The sequence below is a fragment of the Canis lupus genome, chromosome 30 (genome assembly GCF_011100685.1).
Source record: "Canis lupus familiaris isolate Mischka breed German Shepherd chromosome 30, alternate assembly UU_Cfam_GSD_1.0, whole genome shotgun sequence".
Lineage (NCBI taxonomy): Eukaryota > Metazoa > Chordata > Mammalia > Carnivora > Canidae > Canis > Canis lupus.
The window spans coordinates 37610368-37621944 of NC_049251.1; the positions used below are offsets into that span (position 1 = coordinate 37610368).

Genomic DNA, 11577 nt, shown 5'->3' on the forward strand with positions numbered 1-11577 from the left:
CAGGCAACATCTATAATATTCCTGAAAATGTATAAATGGAAGAGAGATTCCTTGGAATGTTGGGAAGTGCTTCTGTTGGAGAAAAGAGCTTCTGCCATAAAACAAACTCAGGAAGTGCTGAATGAAGAAGAAAAAAAATAAGGGACACCTGGGTGGCTCAGTGGTTAAGCGCCTGCCTTTGGCCCAGGGCATAATCCTGGGGTCCCAGGATCGAGTTCCACATCAGGGTCCCTGCATGGAAACTGCTTCTACCTCTGCCTATGTCCCTGCCTCTCTCTCTCTGTTTCTTATGAATAATAAATAAATAAAATCTTAAAAAAAATAAAAAAGAAGAAGAAAAAAGACAAAATCCCAGCCCGAGTCTCAGGGTTGTTTTTTTTTTTTTTTAAGTGTTTGTTCATATTCTTAACTCAGCAAGATTAGAGAGTACAGTTTTCCAAATTTATTTGACAATGAAACCTCTTTGCATCCACCATGTGGTAAGATGAGTGTTCAATGGAATACACTTTAGGGACCACTTTTCTACAGAATTTTGAGAGGTCACAGTTGTGACCTAAAATTGCAGCAATCTGCCAGGTGCATTCTTGCATGAAGACAAGAAAGACTCTCCTACACGCTGAACTTAGAACACATATCAAGCACAGCTCTACCTTCTGTGGGGGAAAAATACTCAGCCATGCACTCTTAGCAAGCAAGGGAGAATCAAAATATGCAAAATCATAGTGAACAACAACAAAAATCTGTATAAGGAAGTTGTATAAAAGACCTCAGTGAATATTTAAAAGCTGTTAGGCACATGACTCTGTAGGGATCCATCAGGATCCAGTCATGAGACAGAAACCATATCCTTCCCTGCCACATCTCATGCCCCAGGGGCTGACTCCCCACAAACTGCGTACCTCCCAGAGACCCCTTGGTCTGCAAAGCTTCCACTTGGGTTCTGACAACAGGAGGCATGGGCAGGAAGCTGGAAGGTGGGAGGAGAGAAGTGCAGGTATATCTTCCCTGCTCCCTCCCTACTTTAGTGCCCTCTCTCTGGGCACTAATGTCCCCAGCCTTAGCTCTCTGTGCTCCAGTCACATGGGTTCCTCCCCTGTCCCTGTGGCTGTGAAGATGGTAACAGCTCCTGGTCATGACTAGTTTCCAGGTGCCTCACCATCCCTTGTCTGTTCCCTTCCCCTTATTCACACTTTTGTAGGTAGCCCCTTCATTCAAGTCTCTTTATTTAAACTATTTTGGGAGGATGTTTCATGCCAGGACCCTGACTCACACACTTCTCAATTCTTTTTGTAGAGCCAAAATAACCCTAGTTATATTAAAACCCAACAAATGGCACCAAAGTAAAATGGAATGCATGAATGACTCATACGCCAGTCTCATTTATATAGATAAAAAGTCCTAATAAAAGTTTAATCAGATTAAGTCAAAAGTAAGTCCAATAATATATTAAAAGTATACATCATGAGCAAACATTCCTGGAATGCATGGATGATGCTATATCAAAAAAAGGAGTAAGCTGAATAACCACAGCAATAGGTCAGAGAAGAAAAAGATCATTTCACATGGGATGGCTGGGTTGCTCAGTGATTGAGCATCTGCCTTCAGCTCAGGGTGTGATCCCAGAGTCCTGGGATCGAGTCCCACATCGGGCTCCCTGCATGGAGCCTGCTTCTCGCTCTGCCTGTCTCTCTGCCTCTCTCTCTCTCTGTGTGTCTCTCATGAATAAATAAATAAAATCTTTTAAAAAAAGATATAAAAAATAAAAATAAAAAATAAAAAAAGAGAGATCATTTCACATGCCAAATAGATGTTTGGTAAATGTCAACAACCATTCCTGATTTTCTTCTAAAAAGCTCCAGTGAACTGGAAATTGAAGGACGCTTATTTCAGATGATAAAAAATACTAACTCTCAAGCCCACAGGCAGCACCAAGAGAGTGGAAGTCAAGAAGCATTCTCATTAAATATGGAGACGAAGCAAAGATTTCTACTATTTTGTTATTCAACATTGTTTCATAGATCCTAGCTAACACAGTTAGACAGGAAAAAGAGAACAAATTATATTTGCAAATATGATGGTCTTCTTAGAAAAACTAGGAAAATACAAAATTATCAGAACAGAAGGTTTAGTAAAGCGCCCAGTTATAAAATAACTACAGAAAAGTTCCCCTTTTCTACTTCCTACCAACCAGTTAGAAAACATAATGCTCACAACACAACACAACAAAAGATGCTATATTAGTTACCCATTGATGCATAACAGATTACCCCAAAGCTTAGTGGTTCAAAACATTTACCATCTCAGTTTCTGTGGGTCAGGAATCTGGGTGTGGCTTAGCTGAATTCTCTGTCTCAGGATCTTCCATGAAGCTATAATCAAGTTCTTAGCCACGGCTATTGTCTCTTCTGAAGGTTCACCTGGGAAAGCCCATCCACGTGGTTGCCGGCAGGATTCCATTCCTCACGTGTTCTTGGGCCAAGGGCCTCAGTTCCTTGCTACTTGTTGGCCAGAAGCCACCCTCAGTTCCCTGCCACATGGGCTTCCCATAAGGTGGCTCACAATGCGGCAGCTGGTTTCATCAGAGCAGGCAAGTGAGAGGGTCAGAGGGAGTTCTTGCAAGACAAAAGTCACAGTTTCTTATAACGTAGACCCAGAAGTAGCATCCATCACTTTTTGCCACATTCTATTCATTAGGAGCCAGTCACTAGGTCCATCCCACATACAAGGGGAGGGGATCATACAAGTAAGGACTTCCAGGGATCACTGGGAGCCATTTCAGAAGCTCCCGAACACAGACACAATTTCTGTATTTCATGAAAAGAAGCAAAAAACAAACAAACAAAAAATTTTTAAAAAGAAGCAAAAAACACACTCATCTATAAAACAAAACTTTGCTAAAGAATAACAATAGAAGAGACCTTAGTAATAGAAAGATACACCATGTTCCTGGATGGAAATGCTCAATGGTGTAAAGTTGTTTGTCACTAAATTAATCTATGAACTTTTTTTTTAAGATTTTATTTCTTTATTCATGAGAGACACAGAGGGAGAGAGGCAGAGACACAGGCAGAGGGAGAAGTAGGCTCCATGCAGGGAGCCCAATGGGGGACTCAATCCCATGACCCTGGGATCACACCCTGAGCTGAAGACAGACGCTCAACTGCTGAGTCACCCAGGCGTCCCTTAATCTATAAACTTAATCCAATTCCAATTCACAGAGGGATTGTTTTGATTTTGTTTGCCTTGACAAAAAAATTCTAATGTTCACATAAATGACCAGAGCAAAACATAATTAAAAAATAATAAAAGGGGCTGTCATGATTATTAAAATAGGCAATGTCTGTGTAAAATAGGCAATGTCTCACAGGCCAATGGAACAGAACAGAAAGCCCAAACACATAAAATACATTCAGCATATGATTAAAAATGGTCTTTTAGATGACCAGAAAATGATTGATTCATTTATGATCAACTTTGGGGTAGTTGCTTAATTTGTTTTATTTTTTTTTTATTTTTAATAATAAATTTATTTTTTATTGGTGTTCAATTTGCCAACATACAGAATACACCCAGTGCTTAATTTGTTTTAAAGTTATGTTCTTACTTCTCATTATGCATGAAGACTAAATAGGTTAAAGAGTTAAAAAGTGAAATTTTGAGGGTACCTAGAGGGCACAGTCAGTTAAATGGCTAACTCTTGGTTTCAACTCAGGTCATGATCTCAGGGTGGTGAGATGGAGCCCCACATCGGCTCCTCCTCCACACCCAGTTCGGAGGAGAATCTGCTTGAGATTTTCTCCTTCTGCCTCTCTCCATACATAAATAAATATTTTTTTAAAAAGTGAAATCAGAAATAAATATTCATTGAAAATGTATATATTCTTGGTGAAGGCAAAGGTCACACAACAAAGTCTGAGATCATAAGGGGAAATAAATAAAAATGAAGCACTTCGGCATATTAGTAAAGTATAAAAAATATCAATGCAAGTGACAAACGTCAAAACTTCATTGTGCAAGATGTGACAAAGAGTTTTATATGGATAGGTGCTAAATATACTACATCTTATAAACGCATACTAAACAGATGAGTGTTACAATAGAAAATAGTTGAAGAATGTGACCAGGAAATTCACCATTTATTCATTTAGTCAATAAATATTTACCAAGTGCCTCCTATGTGCCAGACATAGTTCTAGGTTCTTAAGACACCCCAGTGACCAAGCCAACGTGTCTACCGCTATGGAGCTTACATTCTGCAGGGGAGAGACAGGCAACAAACAAATAAGTAAGTTGTGCGATATTTTAGAAACACTATGGGTAAAAGAGAAGAGTAAGTAAGATCAGTACTGAGGGGCCTCATTGAGAAGATGACAGTTGAACAAACCTTGAACAAGTTCAGAGTGCCATGCGGGGTGGGGCTAGGTAGGGTGCTGGAGGACAGAGTGAGGCTAGTAAGGCTGGTGCAGGGAGAGCCGGGCTCCAATTGAGGAGGACGCTGGAGCCACCAAGAGGGCTTTGGCTTTTATTCTCCGTGAATGGGGAACCGGTACTGGGTTTTAAGCAGAAGAGAGAAATTTTGACTTAAAAAAAGAAATTTTGACTTAGGTCTTAAATGGGCCATTCTGGCTACTGTGCTAGAATAGACTTGTGTACAAAGGTAGAGGCAGGGAAACCACGTGGAAGGTCAACAAACGCAGACAAAAGGCTCACTCTCACAAGTAATCAAAGAAATGCAACTAAAAAAAATACATCGACATATTTTATGCTTAATGTTTAATTCTCTTTGAAGAAGACAGTACACAGTAGTGATAAGAGCCAGGGCATTCTGGGCAGGTAAATGGAGACCACCTTTCTGGAACCAGCTGAATAACCTGTATCAAAACCTCAGAAATGTTCAAACCCTTTCTCTGGAAATCCAACTTCTAATGAATTAATCCAAGGTGCTAATAATGCCTGCTGCTTATTGAGTGTTTGTAAGCACTGTACTAAATATTCCCTATATATTTTTTAAAATTTTATTTATTCATGAGAGAGACAGAGAGAGAGACAGAGACACAGGCAGAAGGAGAAGCAGGCTCCATGCAGGGAGCCCGACGTGGGACTCCATCCCAGGTCTCCAGGATCACACCCTGGACTGAAGGCGGTGCTAAACCACTGAGCCACCGGGCTGCCCAAGGGAGGTTATTAATTAAATCATGATTTATCTACATAATTCAGTCATTAAAAATCTTATTGAAGAAAAATAGATGCAGCCAAGTGCTGATATAGGCAGAACTTTAAGGAGTTTCCTGCTACAATTTGCCAGCTGCTGTGATGTTTCTTGATCTAGGTGGAAGTTCCATGGGTGTGTTCACTTTGGGATCATTCATCAAAATGAACACTTTGCATACTTTACTGTGTATGTATTATAGTAAAAAAATTTTAAGTTATTTAAAAAATTTTAAGTTGCCAGATGCTTCTTCTCCTGGGGAACACAAAAAAGTCTGTGGAGCACGTCTTTTGGGGTCTCTGGAGTCCCCCTTGTATGTAGACATATGGCTGGTAGCCACCACTTGCTCCATGGGGAATGAAGGAAGGATGTGGTTGGCCTCAGGGCAGATAGAAATTAAAGTAATCTCTACCACTCAATTTGCCCTCTTAACCAGTGGGTCAGGATCACCACTAGCTCCATGGGGAATGAAGGAAGGATGTGGTTGGCCTCAGGGCAGATAGAAATTAAGGTAATCCCTACCACTCAACTTGCCATCTTAACCAGTGGGTCAGGATATCCCAACCGAGATCTGAGTTCTTCCCGCCAGAGTGAACCTGAAGATCTGACTGTAGACTCTGGATCCGGGTTCCGTCCTAAAGGGGATGAAGGCTTAACAACGATCAATGTGAATACTGAAAAGGCAAGCAGGTCTTGACAGTTACCCTAACATGGGAAATGGTCATCAAATATGATTACATAAAGCAGGTCATAAAACAATATATGTAATATGATCTCAAAAAATTTTTTTTAAATATTTTATTTATTTGTTCATGAGAGACACACAGAGAGAGGCAGAGACATAAGCAGAGGGAGAAGCAGGCTCCCTGCAGAGCCTGATGCAGGACTCGATCCTGAGACCCTGGAATCATACCCTGAGCCGAATGCAGACACTCAACCACTGAGCCATCCAGGCATCCCTCAATTTTTTTTTAAAGAGGGGGGGAAAAACTGGAGAGAGTGGTTTTTGTCTATGTTACAGAGTAATTTATTTTATTAGCCTATATTCTCAATTTCCTATAACTGACATATTTTGTAATCTGCAATAAAAAGCTGTAGAATATATAAGGGAGAGATTGCTGGTATCCTGTCTCTATTCCTCTTTCATACCCTGTGACCCCTACTTCCAGGACCCAAGCGGGCAAAACTCATCTCCTCGAGGACTCCTGGGGTGGGGAGGGGGGCGTCCCACACACTAAACTATAGGAAATACCAGCAGTGAAGAACCTTATTTTGTCCAGTCCTGTGGCATACAGTAGGAGCTTAATCCATACCGGTGACCATCATTTCCTCTTACCTGGAATTGCCTGCAAAACATCCCTTGAGTAGAAGCCCAAGCGTCAGGCTCAGCGCCTTGAAGCGCACCGGAGCCCGGGAGTGGGCACTGCTGTCCGCTGCCCCGAGGGCCCTGCTCCCTCGGAAGCCTGGAGCCACCTGCCCCACACACTGGCCCTTCAGCTCACTGCCTCCCCCACCAGAGGCAAATGAGCAAATTGCATGTGCCCCACAGAAAGCAAGCCACCTCACAAAGGTGTCGCAAGGACAGAGTCACACAGGGACAGGGATCAGGATCGGACAGACGGACGGACAGAAATTCTCTCAAAGGTCACAGAGCGCTGGCCCAGCACCCTCACCGCCACCCGGGGCTCTTCACCCTGGTCTTGCCTATTGTGTCACCCTCACTAGATGGCAAGCTCCTGGGAGAGCAGCCACGTGAGGCTTTTGTCCCCCTCCCACCCACCCACCACCGGCCCAGGGCCTGGCATTCAGCAGGCACGCAGGGGACCTGCTGACTGAATGTGCAGACAAATGAATAGTTGAGAGAAACATTGGCAGCAGAGACGCAGTGAGTGGGTAAGCCATGTGCGGGAACAGACAGATGGAAGAGACCGCGAGCCACAGAAGTGGAGGGGCGCGGAGAGGATGAGTGAATGAATGACAAGTTGGGGGGGGGGGAGTGTTGAGAAAAAGAAGCAAAAAAGCTAAAGAAACCCAGTGAGACCCAAATGAAAGTTAAAGACACAGAGGCAGGAAAATTAAAGCAGAGAAAGGAGAGGAGCGAGGCTTCCCTTAGCCTTGCCAGGATGCCTTAGTCAGCACCCCTGGGTTCCTTCCTCAGTTTCCCTCCTCGGGGTTTACAGGGCTGGAGCCCGAGGCACTGGCACCCTGCTTGGTCTTGCCAGCTTTCTCCTTTGGGCAGGGGACTCCGTTGGCTCCTTCCCCACACTGCACGCGGGCTGAGGCCCACCTGCCGCCCCGAGCCCCGGAGCTGGACAGAGGGGGCTCTCCCCACAGCAGGCCCCTGCCGACAGCTTTGGCGCAACCCCACGGAGGGGCCTGAGGAGCAGCTGGGCCTCTAGTTTCTGGGCCTGGGGTTGGAGGCCTGGGGGTGGGAGCAGGGAAGGTTCCCATCGGCAGGCCCCAGCCCCGCCTGCCTCTGGAGTGGGGGCGGCGGGAGTCAGGAAAGGGAGAAGCTGGCCAGGCTGGTGGCCCAGGGGGACCGAGGGGCTTCCTGCCTCCGTGGAGACGGGCCTCGGTGCCCAGACTGTTATTTCAGCTCTGGTATTTCCAATCCCAGGGAACCAGGGTGGGGGAGGGGGCGGGCAGGGGCCCAGCTTGCGGGGAGGGAAGGCGAGTGGGAGGCAGCCAGAGCCACCGAACTCCTCCGGGTCCTAGAGAAGGGTGGCTCCTTTCCTCCCCGCACCGCCCCCACCCGCCCCCACCACATCTGTCCCTCGGAAAGGTCCTGACCTCACCTCCCCCACTTCCGGACTTCTCCAGAGTTCCAGCCCCGGAGAGACACTCCAAACCGAAGGGCCGCAGTCCCCGCCACGGCCCCTCCCGGCCCCTCCCTTGGCTTGGCTCCGGGGACCGGAGCCCCCCTGCCTCCCTGACCGTTGTGCCAGATGTGGCTGCTGGGGAGGGGGGAGCAAGGCCTCAGCTGGCAGTGGTCACTCGGTGGTCCTCACTCTGCGGAGTCAGCGAGTTCTGGGTCAGCTCACCAGGCCTCCTCATGCAGCACTTCCTCCGGCCCCCCTTCCAGAGTCAGGGCCGGGGTACAGAGGTCAAGGCTGGGTGGGCCGGAGCTTCCGTTCCCAGTTCTGCACAAATCCCACCAGTGCCCTTCCCTGAGCTGCCCACCCAGGTGTCAGGGCCTGGGGGGGAGGGGGACGACTGCCTCCTTCCTCCTCCCTCCCGCATCACAGAAATGTTCAGACCCCCAGTGGGCCTCCTGGCCCTTCGCCCTGCAAAGCAGAGAGGACTCCCGCACTCAGTTCCTCCTCTGCTCCCCAAACCCTCTGCAGGTCAGGCCTAATGTTTCCTCACTCCTGCGTGGATTTTCCAGAACCTTGAGTTCCATTCCAGGGTCAGGCACGGGACACTAACTGCTCCCCGAGCCCAGCAACAGAGCAGCCCAGCCCAGATCCAAGCACACAGTCGGTCTCACTGAAGTCGTGCTCTCGACAAGCTTGCAGCCCTGCATAGCTGGCCCTCCGAGGTCCCTCGAGACTGGTTCCAAGTGACAGGAACTGGCAATAAGCCTCCACCAGGATGAAGTTTTGGAATATAGGTGAGATCTGGAGCCAGTGACCAAGAAAGAATTCATGAGACATCTTTGGTGCAAAACGGTGGTTTTATTAAAGCCCGGATCGGGACCGGGAGACCCCTGGGCAGGATGAGCTGCTGCCCCGGGCCTGTGAGGGGTGGCTGAGCATATTCTTGCAGGGTTGGGGGAGCTATGCAAAAAGGGAGATTTCAAAAGCATTTTCATATGCTAAGGAGGACCTACAGGGTACTGGAGGCCTTGCCATTGTCACGTTAAAGACTGCCTTTCCCTCTAGCAAGGCACTAACTAAGACAACTGGAAGCTTCCTAAAGAATGTCACACATATCCCACCCTGGGTGGGGGTTGTTTGCGGGACATCAGCTGTGCTTTGTCCTCAGCTAGCCCTGCTCCCTCATCAACCATATGGCTAGACCTTAAAAACGTGAGTGTGAATCCCAGCCTGTAAGGACAGGGCCCAGAGAGGAGCCCCCACGCCACCTCCTCACGTCCAGACAGCCCAGCCCAGCCTGGTGACTCAAGGGCCTCACTGGAGCCAACTCTGCACCCTCTGCAGCCCGGCCAGGCCTCTCTAAGACGGCCACTCTGAAGGTTTTCAGTCGGAGGATGCCAGGACACCTCCAGAGACGGAGGCAGACGAGGCCTGGCCCTGTGTCTGGAGACAGGGAGTGGGGCAGGCTCCGCTGGGCTCACAGAGCTGCAGGAGGTGCAGACGGGAAGGCCAAAGAAGGTCAAGGGAGGGGGTGGAGAGGAGGGAGAAAGGGGGTGGTGCTCAGCGCCCCCTCCCCACAAGGATCCCCCCCCCCAGTACCAGGAAGGGTGCTCGAGACAGATACACACAGGAAAGGGACAAAGCAAATGGGGGGGAACCCCCCAGGGGAGATGAGCCCCGCCTCCTCTCTTCCCCTCTCACGGGTGCAGGAGGAGGAAGATAGTGGCCACATGCCTGGCGCTGAGCCAGGCACTTTTCATAATCTTCTCATTTCATCCTCCCAGATATGCCACAAGAAGGGTATTGTCACCCCCGAGATACAGACGAAGACTGAAGCTCCGAGCGCCTAACAGGCTTCCCCAGGGAATGGCTGAGGGCCGGGCCAGGTCCCCGGGGAGTCATCCTGGGGACCCCAGCTCTCTGCTCCCAGCAGGGACGGCTGGCAGGGCCGTGGCCCTGGCTCGGGGAACCTACGCAGAGGCCCAAGCTCTGTTCAGAGCAGAGTTTATTCAAACAGAGCCTAACAGGAAACTTGGCTCCTCTGACTCACTCTGATTCGACCTTATTAAGAAAAAAAGAAAGAGGAGCAGGAGCCAGCACTGGGTAGGGTTTCACGCCAAGAGCTGGCTCTCAGGCAGAGGCCAGTTGAGCTCGATAGCCTGTGCCCCCATCTCCCCACAACCCCATCTCTGCCTGGCTCTAGAAGAGGGGTCCTCTCCACTCTCAGCTGGTGGGGCTCCCCTACCTCGCAGCCATCCTCTGTCCTCCCTCCATCCTTCCTCTTCCCTCCCCCCTCCCTGACTGGGGGTACCCTGAGGCCTGTTTCCACTTCTCCTCCTCCTCTCCTGGCGCTGCTGCCCATCTGGCTGGTTGGAGGGCCCTACGGGACACCAGGGATTCCAAGCAGCTGGGGCCCGCACTGCAGGGGGCAGGCAGGAGGCCTCGAAGGCTTAACCCTCCAGGTCCCGGCCCCCAGTGAGCCTGGCTCTTACTCTGGCTCCTTGTAGGAGCCAAACGGGTGACTCCTGGCCGGAGTCCCACCTGGGGTCCGAAACTTAACCCCACATGAGGTAACTGAGGGGCCTGTGTTGAAGGGTTGCCGGCAGGAGTCCGCTGAATGGAGCCTCACCCCAGGCACAGTGCAATGGGTGAACAAATGCCAGCTGGCAAGGGTGAGGGCCAGGGCTCCAGGGTCCCCGAGGAATGTCCACTCTGGTTTGCTTCTCCCAGGTGGGCTCCAGGAGTCTCCAAAGCAGAGGGGAATCTGCAGAGGCCAAGTGAAGGACAAGTTCTTCCTACGTGATGTAGAAGCACAGGAGGGAAATATTTGCCCTCCAGTTCACGCATGAGTGAGGCTGGGGAAGGCAGCCCAGGGGAGGCAGTCAGAGGGTGACTCCTTGGGTGCCAAGGTTCAAACTTCTGGCACCCCTCCTATCCCCGCTGTCCTCGGAGAAGACAGAGAAACTCTCAAAGCACTCTTGGGGACCATCTGCCCGAATCCCCCATTGATCAGATGTGGCAACTGGATCAGAACGGAGAAGGGCCTTGCCCAAGACCCCCCACCCACCCCCAGGGACTTCATCACAACAACAGGACCAGGCCTGGCTCTCCGGAACCCCCCTTCCTGCTGTTCCCTCAGCACTCGAGGCCTCCTCTGCTCCATCAAAGACAGCCCCTGGGTCGCATTTTACCCACAGGCACCCTCAGATTATTGCCAGGCTATGTTGATGAGAGAGAGAGAGAGAGAGAGAACAGAAACCATGCGATGCAATGTATGAGAAACTGACCTCTCCCGTGACTTCACAAGTTCTGTTGGGCACAGGGGCACACCCCGTTCTACACCCCGTTCTACAGACCAGGAGAGGAAGGCCAAGAGGTGTGCGGGGAGGGGGGAAAGGCTGACACTCCAGCCCCTTTGTGCGCAGGCCTAAGGAACTGGGGTCCAGAATCAGGGGGAGGGGGGATTCGGCATGTCCCCAAGGAGACCCATCAGGAGAGGAAGGCCAAGAGGTGTGCCAGGAGGGGGGAAAAGCTGACGCTCCAGCTCCAGCC

At 49.5% G+C, this 11577-nt stretch overlaps 2 long non-coding RNA genes across 3 annotated transcripts; one reads left to right on the forward strand and one right to left on the reverse strand.

Moving 5' to 3' along the window:
* Positions 1-1981: 1981 nt before the first annotated feature.
* LOC119866939 lies at positions 1982-6097 on the reverse strand. The gene is made up of 2 exons (XR_005381866.1): positions 4164-6097; positions 1982-2804 (listed from the first exon to the last, which is right to left on the reverse strand). It is a non-coding gene; the product is annotated as an uncharacterized LOC119866939 (long non-coding RNA).
* Positions 6098-6959: 862 nt separating this feature from the next.
* On the forward strand, positions 6960-10060 carry LOC111093351. Of its 2 annotated transcripts, none has more exons than XR_005381864.1 (3): positions 6960-7102; positions 8615-8819; positions 9810-10060. It is a non-coding gene; the product is annotated as an uncharacterized LOC111093351 (long non-coding RNA). The 2 variants fall into 2 exon arrangements; XR_005381865.1 differs by having other exon boundaries at positions 6961-7102; positions 8554-8819.
* Positions 10061-11577: the final 1517 nt, after the last annotated feature.